Genomic DNA, 15,532 nt, shown 5'->3' on the forward strand with positions numbered 1-15,532 from the left:
CTATCTCAGTGATTGGTCTTGGACCCTTACCTGATAATGCTCAGGAGGCGACCTCTTCCCTCTGCTGGCTCCTTTCTCTTGCTGAGGAACGGAAAAACAATTAGTACTCTTTCTATCTACCCTATAAGTCAGGCACTTCATTCATGTTTCTTTCAACCCAAAAACACACTCACCAGGTGCCAAGAGAACGACATACAAAGAGTACCTCCTCAAAGTCTCAGTAGAATTGGACTCTCTCCTTCTCCTTAGATGTAATGGACCATGTATCCAAGCAACAAAAGAAATAGAGAAGGAAAACAAAGATAGCCTACCGGCTCTTCCGTGGAAATTCAGGAAATGTATTTCAAGTATCACAAGGGCAAGTATTAGATTATTTCACTACGAGTTCCATGAGGGTGAAATCCAACGGCTCCTGACTCTAGAATCAACCAATACACTCGGCTGAGTGTATCTCGAAGGGCCCACCCCTGGGAGCGCGGAGGGTGCAATCCTTGCGTCTCCAGCGACTCATCCGACAGGCAAGCAAACAATCATGAGAACGTGGAGGGAGCAATCCAGGCGTCTCACGAACAAAAGACAAAACGGCAGCACCAGCCTGTAACTTCCAACCTCTTTAGAGAGAATTCCGAGAGAGGTGTGGAGGGGCATTCCTTGCGTCTCCAGCGACTCACCCGGCCGGCAAGCAAACAATCGTGAGAACGTGGAGGGGGCAATCCAGGCGTCTCACGAACAAAAGAACAAAACGGCAGCACCAGCCGGTAACTGCCTATGAATCTTTGGTTCCACGGAACCAGCACAACACCTACTCCGCAGCCACGAAGCAGGCGAACAGCACTTCCTCAGCAACTCCGCGGGGACAGGGCGTCCGCAACCTCAGACACCACAAGGACAAATCACGTGCACCGATCGCTGTCTCCCATAGGGTTTTATGCCTTTCGTGATCCCTCCCATTCCACACTAGGCATTCTGGGAGATGTAGTCAAATATTTGGGCAGGCACCTCTGTCAGACCCTGACGGTCTCACAACTTACTTCCACGACGGGGGCACTGGAGCAGGGAGTGGAGGACGCAGAAGCGAGAGCACGCCGCAGTAACATCAGGGCTCTTGGTATTCCGGAATGGGCAGAGACAGGTAACGCAGATAGCTTTCTGGAGAACTGGATTCGTACAACACTGTGCCCTGCGGGTCTGTCAGAAGTATTTGTGATTGAACGGACCCATAGGGCGTTGGTTCCGCCCCCAAGATCCGGACCTCCACCACGGGCCCTCATTGCCAAGATCCTCAACTATCGAAATAGGGAGCGGCAAGGGAGACGACGGATCTAACGTTTGAAAATGCAAGGGTATCCATCTTTCCGGATTACACCCAACTGGTCCAGGAACAGCGGAAGTCCTTCCTGATAGTTAAACCGAAGCTCCGGGAGTTACACCTACAGTATATGCTGCTTTACCCGGCCAAGCTTAAGATCATTTCCCAGGGAAAGGCGTACTTCTTCGAAGCCCCGGAGGAAGTCTGGGGATGGCTTGAGATCAGGGGGAATGCCCTTCCTCCAGGAGAGCGGGGAGGAAACCGAAGCACATGGGGGACACAACCGCGGAGGAGGCGCACTAGCAGGAGATAACGTCAATCAAACAGGGCTGAGCGAGAGGAGGGACAGCGAGTCACGGTGGGGGAGGATGGGGCCCTCCTCCTGGATCTGGAAGAGTCTGAAACTTTGCCGACGACATCAAAGACTCCCCCTCCGGGAGAAGTACTGGTCCCAGATACACTGCAGCCCACCACGGATATTATTGCACCTACCAGTGCTACGATTCCTGAGACGGCAGGGGCTCAGGGACAGACATTGGCGGCCCTGTCGTGAGGACCGGGTGTGGTCCTTTAGGGTTTGTTGAACTCCGAAGCTGGAGCCGGCCGAGCTGGGGCCGCACACAGAAGGGGGAATGCACTCAGTTTAATGCTGGAGGGGACGTGGATGCTCGTAAAGGAGCGAAGGATTGGACAAATTGTTGGATTCTTAACTGTAATGGCCCGAGCCCTGTATTATTGATGTGATAGCTTGCTGGGAGCTGGGTGGGGGGTGGGGAGTTTCCTTTTTATCTTTTGGGAGGTTTAGCCCTGTTGGGCGAATTGGGTGGGTGTGCACGTCCTGGAACCAGCATGGGAAGGGCATATTGCCAAGTTGTGTTGTTGCAAGTATATTGCTCGTGGGTGGGGGGGCTTCTGGAAGGGATTGTTGAAGGGGAATGTTTTAGGCATTGCATGTATTACATTTCGGGCACAGGATTGGAGGAACACCAAGGATAGCGTACTGTGGGGGGGGGGGGGGGGCAGGCTACATCATCAGACATGGGGTATAAGTTTATGAGCTGGAACGTGAGGGGACTGGGAACATGCACTAAAAGGTATAGACGCCTTTGTTTTCTTCGTAGACACGGGGTCTCAATTGCATGCCTCCAAGAGACCCATCTTATGGATGAGGGAGCACAGAAATTGGGGAAAAAGTGGCGGGGTAAGGTATTCCACTCCTCCTTTTCTACGTATGCTAGTAGAGGTATTGGTTTGGGTGGCTCCTGGTGTCCTGGTGGCAATCCAATATGTAGAAGCGGACATACATGGCAGATACCTGTTTCTCAGGTCAAAATTAGATGGTAGGTAATTTATCATCTTGAACACATATGCACCCAACGTGGATGACCCGGTTTTCTTTCGGGCCCTCCAGGACGTCCTGATTCATGATCTGGGGGCCCCAATCCTTTGGTTTGGGGATTTTAATTGTGTTCTTGACCCGGTCCTAGATAGGTCCCCACTCCGAGAAGGTACAAAACCCGTATGACTGCGCAGCTTAGGGAGGTTATGGAGAATATAGGAGCGGTGGATATCTGGCGTCAGAAAAACCAGACGCAGTAAGTTTATACCTGTTTTTCCCCCACTCATAACACATATAGTCGTCTTGATAGGGTCTTAGTAGCGAATGCTGAGCTTAATATGTCCATAGAGGTCACCCACCAGGCTAGCTTTTTATCTGATCACTCAGCATGCATGGTACAAGGGGGGACCCCGGTTTCCCGCCCTTGGACTTGGAGACTCCCGGTGGATATCCTCCAAGACCAGGTAGGGAGGGCACATGTAGAAACAGCTCTCGGGGACTATGTGGACCTTAATTGGGAGGAGGGGGACCTCTTGCTGGCCACCAAATGGGAGGCCCTAAAGGCGGTGGTGAGGGGAGCCTGCATGGGACTCACTTATGGAGTCCGGAAGCAGCTCCACCAGGATCTCTGGACGGCGGAGAATAACCTTTTAAATGTCCAGGCCATGGCGTCCCCTGACGACCTGCAGAGGGAGGAGGAGCAGACTGCCCGAGTTCAGGTGCATGATATTCTTGACCGGCTCGACAAGTATTCCCTAGGCCAATATAGGCAGCGTCTTCATAGGGAGGGCGACAAGTCAGGCGGCTTTTGGCTTGGATCCTTCGGAAGGAGCAGACCCCGGAACGTATTGTAGCTTTGCGAGACTCAAAAGGGGACATGGTTCATTCGGAAGGTGCCATCCTTGAAGTTCTCCGAACTCACCTCCAACAAGTATATACTGCAGACCCAGACATATCCGAGGCTTCTTATCTCCCTTATCTACAGGGACTGACCCGGCCGTCCCTCTCTGAGGCGAACTGGGAGGACCTGGATGTTGCACTAACGTTGAGTGAGGTGCATGCAGCTCTGGCTCGCCTACCGCTCGCAAAGTCTTTGGGGAGTGATGGGTTCCCACCAGAATTTTATCAAGAGTTCGGCAGAACACTGTCTCGTCTCCTCTTACAGGTATTTGTCGAGGCATTTGAGAGCGGGTCTCTCCCACAGAGCATGACAAGGGGGGAAATCTGCATGATCCTTAAACCTGTGGGGGGACAAACACGACCCTTGTTCGTATCGCCCGATCACTATGATCAATACAGATGTGAAAATTTTGACCACGCTACTGTCCACTCGTCTGGCACCGCATATGGCTCTTTGGTTCCCTCCGGACCAATGCAAAAGTATTCCTGGGCGTAACACCGCCATGAACCTACGGCGCTTGAATCACATCATACATGAGATCCAGGGGAAGGAAGAACAGACGGTACTAGTATCCATTGACCTCTGCAAGGCGTTTGATACGGTTGATTGGGGCTATTTGCAAGAGGTCCTCTGAGTGATGGGTTTGGGCCCCAATTTTTGCCGTTGGATCTGTATCCTATGCAAGTCCCCTCGGGCTAGGGTACGACTTGGAACCGCGCGATCGGAGGAGTGGCAATTGGGACAGGGTACACGACAAGGGTGTCCCCTCTCGCCACTACTCTTTGCCCGGGCTATAGAGCCCTTTGCAGTTCGGATCCGCTCTGAGCTGTCGCATTGGGGCATACGGATAGGAAAAACTTGTAATATTATCTCACTATATGCAGATGATGCCTTGTTTTATCTGAGAGCCCCCAGAGAGGCAATTCCAATATTGTTATACCATCTAGATAGGTTCGGCGAGGCGTCTGGACTGAGGCTCAACAGAAACAAGTCCCTGATCTTTCCGCTGTCTGGTTTTGAGTCAGTGCCCTAGGAGGAATTGCGGGAGCGAGGGCTGCGATGGGAAAGGGAGAGCTTTCGTTATTTGGATATTCAAGTGGCCTCAAAAGAAGCACAATTACTGGCACACAATTTTGAATGGGTGATACAGTCCCTGCAGCAATCAGTGTCCTTCTGGAATACCCTGCCGCTATCTCTTATGGGTCGGCTAGCTGTCGCCAAGATGGTAATGCTGCCTAGGACACTTTACGTCCTCCAGAATATGCTGTGTCCTCTCCCCCTAGGGTCTTTCGGACCCTGAACATGCTACTTACGTCCCTACTTTGGGCGGGCCGGCGCAGTAGAGTAGCTCTTCATACAGTGGTGCGCTCCTATGAGGAGGGAGGCCTAGAGGTCCAGCGCTTTGACTTATATTATTACGCTGCGCAGCTGCAACCGGCTGCCAGATGGTTTGCGGACGCAGGCATTTGGGAGACGCAACTATTGGCGGGTAGAGCAACGGTGCAGGAGTTACGGGTGGCTTTGATGCGGGGCAGGGGGGCGAATGAGACATTATCCTACATCGTAAGGCACACGGCGAGCGTCTGGCAACGATTCATAGAGAGAGTCTTGCGCACATCGCCCTTCCATAGGGACCTGCCGATCTGGATCCTGGCACCTATGGTGACAATGGAATAACATATGTTCTTCTGTGCCTGGCGTGAGGGGGGCTGTGAATTCCTGGCCGACCTATACCCCACCGAGACCTTCCTAACCTATGAACAAGCGGAAGAGACCTTCGGCCTTGGGAGAGGGCAGTATATACACTATCAGGGTCTGCGTGATGTAGTGCGGTCAATTTGGGCTCAGTATCCGGAGGCGCCCCAATGACTCACACCTTAAATATTCTTCTGTCCTGCGGAAGAGGACGCAGGCTAATTTCCCTACTATATGCAGCCATGCGACGGGACTCGGCCCTGCCGGTGCCTGGGAAGCGGACTTGGGTACGCCGCTGGACCACGGGCAGCATAAGCGCATAGGGGCTCTAACACAGAAGGTCTCATGTAATGCACGTTTTAAATTAATACATTTTACCTTCCTACACCGCACCTACCTTACTCCGATCTTATTGAAGCAGTATTCTGCAGACAGGGGGGATATTTGCCCCAGATGCAGCGCAGAGGGGATGGGTTTCCGGCACTTAGCTTGGGACTGCCCGTTAATTAAGTGCTTTTGGGCGAGCGTTGTAGATCACATATCTGCCACTACGGGCCTCCGCATCACACTATCACCTTTGCACTGTTTGCTGGCGTTGGTCCTTAGGCCGAGGAAAAGTAATCTGACCTATAGATTACTGCAATTGATGTTGGTGCTGGCTAGGCGCAGGGTTGCTATCACTTGGATGGGACAGAGGGCCCCAGAGATACCCACGTGGCTCAGAGACGTGAGAGAATGGTCCCTAGCCCAAGAAACACATATGCAGCGCAGCAGGAGAGATGAGAAATTACAAGAGGACCTACTTGCCTGGCGAGCCATGTGTATTTCAGGATTGGAAATAAGGGGGCAAACTTCCCAAAGCAGTTTAGAAGGGAAGAGCGGCGAGTTATTTTCGCCGCAGGGATCGGGGACGGATGAGGAGGCTGCAGGAGTCTCCTAAGTTGTAGGTAGTACAATGTATAGTGCAGGGTCTGGGTTTTTACTCACAATGATATCTCTTTATGTGTATGTTACTCTGCTATGCCTCATGGGTTTACGTGTATCCAGGTGAAGCCTATATCCAAACAAAAGTGCCATAATGAGACAGTCTATTTGTATACATGTATTGTTCTGATGCCAGTTGGGGGGGTTTTGTATTTGTAATTTTGTTAACATGTATACAAACCTGAAAAATAAAGTTTAAAAAAAAATATGTATTTCGAGCAAAATGACAAAAGCCAAGGTAAGTCCCTATCGTTGTAAAATATATAGATATGTAGAAGTAGGTGAACATTAGAGTATTGTTAAACCACTGTATGGAAAATGTGTTTAGACCGAACGTAAATAACTTATTACGTAGTTTACTATATATTTTACTATCAAACGATGTTATCAGTAGGAAGAAGTGCAGAAATCCTGTCACCGATAACAAGTTCCAAGGTAAGTGCAGGAAAGGTTTCTGGGTTCGGCCATGATAAGCCCATGCTAAGTGGCTGAAAAAGAAACAGAAAATGAATAGCTGAAATAAAGCACTTCCTCGCTGGCAAAATATCTCTAAAGTTAATTTAAAGGGTGTCCTCCCCACCTCATTAAACCATAGAGAACAGACCCGGTAAGTGACCTAAAATACTGTATCCACCTAGATGTGGAAGACAACTTGGCGTTAAAGCGAAAAACGCTCAAATAGCATGATGTTTGAGAGCTAGAAGTAGAACAAACCTGTAACAACAGGAAAGCTTTGTGGCCAAACACCACCATCTTGAAGGAGTGGTGCGTCCTACGATGTATGTGGACATGGCGCATGGCCATTGTAAACCTATCTAAAACATGAATGAATCTAATGTAGGAACACAGGATGCCAAAGGGGGAATGTGCCATACAAAAATGTATGGAAAGAGGTGTCTCAAACATTCTCTGTTCGGCAATGTCATAGTACCTGTACAGTTGTAATAAATACCCGCCATGCCATCTTGGGGTGGCAGTAAAAGAAAATAGGATATGCATGTAAAGAGAAAACCAGCAAGCAGATAACAGTGGTAAGAGCAATATATGAATAACCTACATGGAGGATGATGGGCATGTAAAGAAACACAAACAAGTAGATGAACTTGTGAATAACCCACATGTAGGATGGTATACGTAAGATAAAAAGAAGTTACATAAATCCAACAGAATGTCCATACAGTTTGATAAATGAAAAAATAAGTCATCCCATTTGTGATAACAGACAAAAGGTTCATCAGTTTCAGAAATAGGTTTGAAAAGCAAGAGGATCAGGAAAATCAGGAAATGGGGCGACACCCAGAGAAGCTATTATCATTGTGGCAATATAGCCTTCGAGTCCGACGTAGCGAGTTCTACCGGACATTAAATGGCCGCTCGGGCGTTTAAGGGCCTTTAACAATTTCAATTCAATTCAGAAATCTTTATTCGGATAAGAATTTATCCATATAAGCACAAGTCACATAGCAGCATGAAAGTACACAAGTTCATACTAACCATAGGGATAATCTAAAAGCAATTCAATAAAAGCATTACATAAATAATGCTTCATATTATTAACTGATACACCAGTTTTCTTATTAATGCCCACTCGATTCCTGCCATCATGGTCATTATAAAAAGCAAGTCTTCAAAGAATGGCCGGTTAGTTCATGGTAATCATAATCACAGTATAAATATTAATTCAGTGAGAACATCCTTCATCCTCCCTCAGTAGGCATAAACAGGAGATCCATGATTACCTGACTGATTTTCAGCCTGGGGGGTGGGACATAGCCATCATTCTTAATCTAGCGATACATTGCTCCTTAGATCTGGTGGAAATTGAGTCTAGTGAGGCGGGCTTCTTCACAATTAAGGCAACCGACAGTTATATCATTAAGGGATTCTTAATTTATAGACCACAGGGGCGAGCACATTGTTTGCGCCCAGCCTCAAGGAACAAGTCATACAACCGGCACTCCGGTTTTCCAAATTGCTGATGCTGGGGGACATTAACCTGCAGGTTGATGATGAGGAGAGCTCCGCAGCACAAGAACTCTGTCAAGAAATGGCTATACTACAGATAAGTCTGCAATCTTTCCTCCCTATCCACCAACAGGGCCATTTATTGGACCCTATTTTCACCAACTGGGAGGGCTAACAATTGGGAGACCCATCGCGGTGCCCTGGTCAGATCATTATCTGATCCCCTTCAGTGCGGCAGTTACCAAGCGCACACAGCGTATGAAGTTGGGGACTGGTAGCCTACAGAGGAAGTGGGCGAAATTCTCCGCGACCAATTTAAATGCTGCCATTCAGTGGGGAGGTCCACCAGGTGACAATGACATTGATACTGCATGCACTGCTCTAGACAACAGGCTCACCAAGGCACTAGATCAAGTTGCGCTTGGTCGACTAGTGCCCCCAGGAGACAGTCAAAATCTGCGCCTTGGTTCAATGATGAACTTAGGAGAAGGAAGTCCTTGTGTAAAACTGCTGAGCGGGTGTGGAGGAGAGACTCCTCCGATCTTAAGAAGGTCGAATACAAAAAAAAAATTAGAACCTATCACTCACTAATAAAAAGGACTCGAGCAACTTACTATAACTCAAGAATTGAGCAGGCGGAAAACTCATCCCGAGAATTATTTAGAATTTTCAAGGACATATTGTCACATACCAGGACCTCCCCGCCAAATAGTTGCTCAGTAGAAACCTGCAATGTGATTGGAGATTTTTTTTCTCAGATAAGGTAGCAAAAATGTATTCCACCTTCTATTGATCACCTCCTGAAACTCTCCTATAAATCATGGGTAGTCCCTAGGCAATGGAAGGAGACAGTCGTCATCCCAATTAAGAAAAAAACAGGGGTGAAGGCAAGCCAGTTGGATAATTACCGACCAGTCTCGCTCCTTCCATACTTTGCCAAAATCGCAGAGAAGGTGGTTAACATACAACTAATCTTGTATATGAATGAGCACAACCTAGTACAACCCACTCAGTCAGGCTTTTGGGCCTCATATTCAATGGAGTCAGCTCTGCTGGTATCTACTGAAACAATAGGTATTTTTCTTTTTTTTTTTTGGTGCAAGACATTCATTGAGTACTGTCAAGGGTACACAGCGCTATGCCTACAACCCGGAGGCTGGCCGCTATCGGTGTAAATCAGCAGGATAAGAGAGACAATCAAAAGGCAGCATAAGCAGTTCTGTATAGATAGCACATCAACTCATTGACAAGTACAAACGTATTATAAGCATATCAATTCGTCTTACTTTTTTTGACATTTTTTGTTTGGTAAGAAAGAACTTAAACATGTGCGATAACCCAGTCACATAGAGGGAGAGGCATATGCAGCAGCCGGGTGGCATGATCACATCCACAGTCCGCATGAAATCAGAGAGAAAAAAGGGGAAGCAAAATAAAACAGTGCAATATATGGATTTAAGTACACAAGCAGGTCACACTAAGACACCTCAGCATCCTGAGACATCCCCACATCCCCCCGAAGGTCAGGGAGCATCAAATCAACATCCCAGCAATGCCACCTTAATCATCATCAGCCAACGGAGAGTCCGTTATCAAATAGCATTGTAACGGGGCCCATATGTCAGTGGGCCTCGAGGTAGGTGGCAACCGTTCAGAGTATGTATTCAATTGTTCTTGGCAGTACACCATGTCTCGCATCCACTCCTTAAATTTGGGCGCCCTTCCCCTCCCCCACCTGCAGGCTACTCTACGCTTGGCCAACAGCAGGGCCATCGCCACATATTTGCGGTGTGCTGCTTGGAGCGGTTCGACATAGCCCAGCAGAGCCAATATCGGGGACGGCTCCACTGTCACATTTATCATCTTGGAGAGCGCCTGGAAGACCTGATCCCAATAGTGGTATACCTGATCACACCCCCACGCAAGGTGCAGGAAATCCGCCCCTGGAGCCCCGCATCTCATGGAGAAGTGTGGCTCAACGGTTAGAGGTGGCAGACCCAGAGGCAGAGGTTGGCCCGGGACCAGGGTTCAATTCCTGACGGAGCCGGGTGAAGGACCAATGTCAGCGGGCCTGATAAATCTCGCCTCTGTGCCACTCTAACCATTGGGTCCCACGCTGCAACTCTGGGCAATAGCTTGCTTAATCTCCACTCTGGCCCCATCACTGCCGGGGATGCCTGGCTTGCACCTTGGGGATGCCCAGTAAAGGGACCATCTCACAGGGAAAGCCAGGACGGGTTCCCCAGTGGTACAGCGCTGGGACGCTTCCGGGTAACCACGCGCTCTATAAATCCAACATTCATTCATTCATTCATTCATGCATCTGTCACAAGTGTCAGTAACCCGCAGCTGGAATCTGTGCAGACGCGCAGGTGTATAATATAATCTATGAATGAACTTATAGTGAATGATCCTGTATCTACTGCTGGATGAAATGCGTTCAGTTTGCTGCAGGCAAAATGTCCATTGTTTATCAGTAAGGGGTATGGCCAGTTCCTGGTTCCACCTCTCCCTAGTGGGCAACTCAGCGTATTCCACATTGACACGAATCGACCTATATAGTGTGGACACAAGTCTGTTGGGGTTCTCGAGCTGGAGTATGTGTTGTAAAGGGAGTAGTACAGGCGGTTCGTGTGGGAAATCTGGTGTAATTGCCTGCAAACCATGTCGGAGTCTTATATAGTAAAAGACCTCTAGTGGCGTCGGGTGTATCCCTTCATAGAGTTGGTCTTTGGTACGGAAAGTGCAGTTTCTATATAAATCACCCCATGTTTGAACATGGATTTTTGTCAATAACCTTTGGAAGCCGGCTTCCTGTAGGAGCGGCAACTGTGGGTGGTATGTCAAGGGCAATAGGGGGGCGTATATCAGTCGTAAATCAAATTTCGAGCTAATATGCTTCCATGCCGTCACTGTACTGAGGACCGTGTTTGGGGTTTTGTTCCTACCCTCTACTGGTGAGTAAAGCGCTCCTTCGATCGGTGTCGGGTGTGCTAGCCAGTGTTCGGCCGCCAGCTGGGGCATGTATCTAGGTTGCCGTACCCAGAAATAAGCAAAGTGAGCTTGGGCAGCACTGTAATATAGCTCGAAATCGGGCACCCCAAAACCACCCTGCGAGTAAGGCCTGGTTAGGACCTCCCATTTAAGCCTGGGCGTTTTCCCACCCCAGACCAGTCTGAGCATTTCCGAGCGCAGCAGCTTAAAAAAATATGTTCTGGGATGAAATGGTATATTAAGGAATAAATACAGAAGTTTAGGGAGTATCACTATCTTAACTAGGGAGGCCCTCCCAGCCATAGAGAGTGGAAGGGTTATCCACCGGGAAATGCTATCACTGATTTTATCCATCACCGTGCCGTAATTGGCACGAATAAGCACCTCCCTATCTTTCTCTATATGTATACCTAGGTATTTGAAATCTCCCTCGCACCAGGTGAGTGGATATTCCAGTGTAAATTTACGTGTCGAGGCGGTAAGTGGAAAAATGCAAGACTTGTTCCAGTTAATCTGCACTCCAGAGAAGGCCCCAAACCGGATAAACTCTCTGAGTATGGGGTGTAGATTCTCGCCCGGGTGACGAATATAGAGTGTAATGTCGTCCGCATACATGGAAATGAGGATCTGCCTTTGAAAGCACCGCAATGCACGATCCCGATGGTGTTGACGCAGTTTAGCAGCGAGGGGTTCTGTAGCTATGGCAAACAGGAGCGGGGACAGGGGGCAACCCTGCCTAGTCCCTCTGGAAACAGGGAATTCTGGGGAAAGCTGCCCGTTAATAAGTACTCTGGCCATAGGACGTGTATACAGCAACCTGATCCAGGAGATGAAAATGACAGGGAAGCCCATACGCCCTAGCACACGGAAGACATAATCCCACTCAAGCGAGTCAAACGCTTTAGTGGCGTCTAGGAAGATGGCTGCCATCGGCAAGTCCTCATGGACAGAATCGTATACTGAGAAGAAGGTGCGAAGGTTGTGTGATGTTGCCCTGCCTGGGACAAACCCTGCCTGATCAGGAAGTATAAGGTCTGGTAGCAGGAGACTAATGCGCGCTGCGATTAGCTTAGCAAGGATCTTCACGTCACAAGTCAGCAATGATAGGGGTCTATAGGAATCGCAATGCGAAGCGGGCTTCCCAGGCTTAAGCAGGGACATGATGAGAGCAGTTCTCATGGAGGCGGGGAGGTGACCAACCTCCAACGCATCTTCATACACCTCCCGCAGGACCGGCGCCATGAAGTTTATATATGTCTTATAAAATTCAATGGGCATGCCATCCAGCCCAGTGGCTTTGCCTGATTTCATGTGCATGATGGCTTCCCTGACTTCATCAAGTTCAAATGGGGCGCTTAAAAATGCCCTTTGGGAGTCGCTCAGCCATCCTAATGACACGTCCGCAAGGTAGTCTTCTAGTGACAGTTCTTCCGTCCTAGTCGAGGTGTAAAGTGTACTATAATGTCGAACAAATTCATTCAGTACTTGTGTGGTGTCCCTAAGCAGCAGTCCCTCAGCAGTCTCTAACTCAAGTATAACAGTGGGCGAGCGCATAAGTTTAACTGTAGTAGCCAGAGCTTTCCCAGGCCTCTCGCCCTCCCCATACCGTCGTGCCACCCAGTGTTTGTGTCTGAACTTCACTTCTCGGGCAGCCTCATCTGTATATTCCGATATCTTTTCCCGTATCTCAGCCAGTATGCTGCCGTCCGGGTTTGCTCGGAGGGCTTCTTCCGCTCGCCCGAGATCGGTTTCCAGGGCCCTCAGTCTATTCAGTATGCTCTTGAGTACCCCGGAGCCCTTAGAAATACAGAAGCCCCGAAGCGTGACTTTAAATGCATCCCATATAGTTTCAACATCTCGCACCGAGTCTTTGTTACGTTTAAAGAAATCCAGACATTCCTCTCGAAGCTCCTCCTGGAACTCCATATCTAAGAGCATCGAGGGTTATATACGCCATGCTGTGACGGGGGGGCCCAATTCAGCCCCTTTCAATGTAAGAACAACCGGAGAGTGATCAGAATATGTTCTGGGAAGGTGCGCTGCATGTATCAGTGACGTGTAGAGGTGAGAAGTTAAGAGTATGTAGTCAAGTCTAGCCCACGATTTTGCCTGTGCGGTGAAGTGAGTACCTTCCCCCTTGGTCCCACAGTGAGAGCGCCATGCATCTATGAGATGGTTGTCATCCACAATCGCACGTAGGATCTCCCTCCCATTAGTGTAGTGATGTGGGGCGGGGTGTGATCTGTCCATGGCAGGGTTTAAGGATACATTAAAATCTCCCCCCCATATGATGTGTTGTGACCCCGTCTCAACAATTGCCGCCCATAAGGCGGTGAAGTATTGCGGATCATCTACGTTAGGTCCGTAACAGCAGGCGAGGGTCACCGTCATACGCCCTAGTCTGCCCCACAGCAAGCAATACCTCCCCTGTCGATCCGTCCTCGAGCCAGCTGGATAGAAGGGCGCATTCCTTTTGATCAGAATAGCTGTACCACGTGCATAAGAGGAATATGAGGAGAAGGCAGTATATGAGGCCCATCTGCTGCCAAAGGAGTGTGGTCTATTGGATGCAAAATGTGTTTCCTGTAGGAAAGCAATGTGTATTTTATGGCGATCAAGGTACCCCAGTATCTGTCTCCTCTTTCTATGGTCCCCCAGCCCTCTCACGTTCCACGTGAGCACATTCAGGTGTGTGTCCCCCATGAGTGCAATCGGTTACATATTTCAGAAATCAAGACATCCATCAAGGCGTAATAACAATCAGTAAGGTGCAGAGCCAACCCAGGTCTCGCCCCGCCTGCAACACTCAGGGGGGACGTGAGCCACCTCCCAGGAGCACCTCCCCCAATACCAGTACTGTGCGTTATCAACTCACATTGCCCGTATCGGCAAGTAGACCCATCTCTCTCCCGGCTACCAGCGAGCCACCTCCCATCGTGACATTGAAGCAATTCTACAAGAACTACGAACCAAAACCAAACAAGCGTCCCAAAGTGGGCCCCTTCCCAACTCTCACATAGACATAGAAACGATCCTCCCATACCTAACTCACCTAATGTGAGCCAAATGCAAACAGGCCTTCCCAAACGCCCCCCCCCCCCACCCTCCCCCCCTCAATGAATCTCAGCGAGAGGACTAGGCATTGAACATTACCAATTCCATCTAACAGCCAACTCTGGATTCTCCATCCATCCTGTGCCGCAACGTTAAAACTCTCTGTGTCAGCCGTAGTCCCACCCTGCAAAGTCTCCCGCCCGCCACCCACCTCCCACTGAAGCATCCCCAACTTGCCAGCATCCCGCACCCACCCCCCACCCAGATAAGAGCCAAAACAGTTGAACACCAAAAGAGCAAAAGTCAAGGTCCTTGGGGTACACCCAATTGGGGCCATCAGAGGTGCACTTCCTTCCACCCCCAGTCCTCCTGCGCCGTGCAGGGCCTCCCTTAGCGTCTCTTTCCGGAAGGGAGAGGGAGCAGGGGGGGTGGGGGCCTGGCATACATTACCACCTGCAGACCAGCACCCGTCCGTGGCACCCCAGGAGCCAGTCGTAACCACTGCACACCGTGATATCCTTCGCTTCGCAGTGAGAGAACGATGAGGATTCAGCCGATCAGGAATTCAAAACAGTACAAGGCCAGTGGCCATTCATTCAGAACCAGAGTCATGCAGGCCTTCAGCATCCGCAGGTCGCCTACCACGTTTAGGCAAAGTTTTAATATAGTCTTCAACCTGTTGGGGATTGAGAAAGAAATGTTGCGTGCCTTGATGGGTTACTCGTAGCTTGGCCGGGTACAATAGGGCATAATCAATGTTCAGGTCTCGAAGTTTTCTCTTAACAGCAAGGAATTTTCGTTGCTGTTCTTGAACCACCGGGGTAAAGTCAGGATATATGGAAAACGGCACTCCATCATAAGTGAGGTTTTGGTTCGCCCGGGCCGCTCGCAGCGCCGCATCTCGATCCCGATAGTTAAGCAGGCGCGCAATAATGGGCCTCGGTGGGGCGCCAGGCTTGGGTTGGGGACCAAGCGAACGATGAGCGCGCTCTACAAGAAAGTGGTTCGAGAGGGCTTCCGCTCCGACTGCCGCTGTAAGTAGCTTTTCAATGTAGAGCTCCATCTTCCCCGTGTTGGTCGATTCTGGAATGCCCGTGATGCGTATGTTGTTCCGTCGACTTCTCGCTTCCAACTCCTCGTTTTTGGCGGCAATCACCCGCAATACATTATCCATTCGGTAAAGACGTGAAGTATGTGCCGCCGTGGTGTCATCATTTTCGGATATTCGGCGTTCCACCTCCGTAAGGCGCTCTTCATGAATGTCCATTTTCTGGACTATGCCATCCATTCT

General features: G+C 49.5%; 1 protein-coding gene across 4 annotated transcripts in view; it reads left to right on the plus strand.

Moving 5' to 3' along the window:
* The window catches only part of WDR7 (WD repeat domain 7), a 1,275,554-nt gene that overhangs the window by 143,749 nt on the left and 1,116,273 nt on the right, over positions 1–15,532 (plus strand). The gene's annotated exons all lie outside the window — the stretch shown is intronic.

Source organism: Lissotriton vulgaris, chromosome 3_1, assembly GCF_964263255.1.
Source record: "Lissotriton vulgaris chromosome 3_1, aLisVul1.2, whole genome shotgun sequence".
NCBI lineage: Eukaryota > Metazoa > Chordata > Amphibia > Caudata > Salamandridae > Lissotriton > Lissotriton vulgaris.